We start from the raw sequence: 2,616 nt of genomic DNA on the forward strand, positions 1-2,616 counted from the left end.
CCGCGAGAAGGACAGCTGTCTGTACCCTGTGCTCTGTGCATATTTCTCCTGCAGGAAGAACTGCCTACATCTGCCCCTCCAGGACCACTGTCATCCCTAGCCTTTCCCCCTGCTCCCTCTCCTGGCTTTCCCCAAATCCATGTACTTCCCCCTCACTGGAAAAAGCTGGTGCCTGTTCAACTCCAAGGGGAAAGGGCAGCCCTCCAATCAACTCCTCTGGTATATCAGCCACTTTAAGGATGAAGTCCCCTCCAGAGACAAAGCAGCTGTTCCTCGAAAACTTGCAGTACTTGTGAATCATAGCTTTCATGGGTGGTGTAAATTCTTTACAGTGTTAATTACTATATACAGTATATGTGTGTGTATATATGTGTGTGTATGTATACACATGCACATATATACACACATGCATACATACACACGCAAATGCAATGGATTACTTACACACACACACACACACACACACACACTTCATTGCATATTCTTTAAACTCCGTGAAAGGGGATTGGGGTCAAATCAAAACTGGGCTCGCTTGCATGGAGGATGTACCTGCTTCCTGTGACAGTGATATGGTAGATGATTTTTAGTTGGGTTGGAAATTTGTATCATTGCAACATGTGTTCCCTGGTTGCAACCTTAACTTCCCTTTCATTAGTATTATAAAACAAACAGGAAAAACCGTCCCTTGGGAGGCTAACTGATCTGCTTCCTAAAACAACTTTCTTCCATGTTAATAATAACCCCCCCCCCCCACCTAATTTTCCTTAGTTTTTGTGGCACTAGTATCCAAGGGGAAAAATTACACTGCTAAGCAACCATTTCCTAGGCATAGTTAGGTGCCTTCACCAAAAAATGTGTGGAATTATACTCAGCCCTGACAAAAAAAAAAGAACAGGAATATCTCCAACCCTCTTTGGTGGGAGCTACCCCCACTTGCAGTATTTGGTCCATACAGGCTATTTTTTGCCCCCGGAGGAAGCGGCCGTAGCTTCCTTTGAAAGAACTTTCTGCAAAATCACAAGGTTTTGTAATGAAAGAAAAGTTAGTGGCTCTTTTTACTAAGCAGCTAGAAATCTGAGTACAAAAGCACTTTATACTTCTTGAATTGTATTACATGTTCTATCATCCATTAAAGTTTCAACCAAAATTATATCTTTGTACTTATCCTAAATATCTGAAAACTTGGGTGGTGCATATTAAAGCTTGAAGGTATATTTGTAAAACGGTTAATAAAACCGATTGTCCCGGTTAATAAAACCGAATATTACTAGCACTTGTAATCTAACCAAAGAATTTCACAGTAAGGTTTTATTTTTAAAACCTTACTTTCCTTGTAAAGTGCTATATCTACATAAATATTAAATCTCTTCATTGAAGAAAAAACATCTATTAGGAGCTTCAGTTCCTGCTCTCTGATTTCACCACTTGGTCTTTAACTAAGTGTGTACTTGCTTCTTTAAAGCATGCATAAAACGGCGTGAAAATAAAACTGCATGAAATAATTTGAGTCCCCATGCAGTGTCTTTTTTTAAATACACTAAGATAGCTTTTTCATGTGGTTAAACTGAATACTTACCTATGAAAGCAACAGGTATGGTCCAGTTGTAGATAATTGTAAATTCAGATATTTTTAGAAAGAGAGAGAGAGAGAGACATTTCAACTTAGATGAGCAATAAGATAGCAACGGGAGGCCAGTGCATGAGAAGATAGAATTAAATCTGGTTGTCCTCTGCCTTATTTTGAACTATTTCCTTTGTGCATATCTTACCTACACCACAAGTGAAAGGTTGGTGATCACAGCTACTAAATCTTCACCAAGTCATTCGCTAGAATCAATGACTTACCTTTTTCTAATTTGTGTCAAGTAACTCTGAAGTACCTTTTTAAAAATTTTTGTATAAAAATCAGTTTTCAGTGTTTCAATTAGCTCTAGCTAGTTTTTTTAATGAACCTTGTACTGTAGCTAAGTCCATCATACAAGTTATAAATAGGGACAATTTTCAATTGAACTTGTGATTTAGTGTATATATACATACACAGTATATGAACATTTTACACAAATCATTTAGTTTTTTATTCATTTTAGTGTTACAAAATTTCATATTCTATCTAGCTTAAACATTTGCATATTATGCTATGTTTATAATATGGTTTTGAATCAGTTTCCTATACCTGTATCCATGGAAAAACTGAGTATGAATATCTGCATAATACTAGAACTAAATCTGTCTACACTTTATTTGCTTGAATGTGAATTATAACTAAAACTACTTGATGGCAAAATGCATCCCTAAAATGAAGATTGCCTGTCTTTTGATCAGTGAATGTCTGTCTGTTTGCTAGCAGATGACCCAAAAGCTCATATGATTATTTTTAAGTAAAAATGGATGTAATAAAAACTAATACTTTTTTAAAAACTGTGTTTGTGATGAAAAAGTAAGAGTGACTGGTAGGGGGATATTGAACCTTTCACTCATCAGTCACTGATTTATGTCTGGATCAAAGTTGGAAGTGACCTAAATCATTAGTCTTTTGATGGTTATCAAATTCATGGCAGTCTCCGTTAAAAAAATGAGTTGGTAAGTGAAGTCATGTTTCTAGAGGACAAACTTCCA

The sequence above is a fragment of the Alligator sinensis genome, unplaced genomic scaffold (assembly GCF_000455745.1).
Source record: "Alligator sinensis unplaced genomic scaffold, ASM45574v1 scaffold1010_1, whole genome shotgun sequence".
NCBI classification, from domain to species: Eukaryota; Metazoa; Chordata; order Crocodylia; family Alligatoridae; genus Alligator; species Alligator sinensis.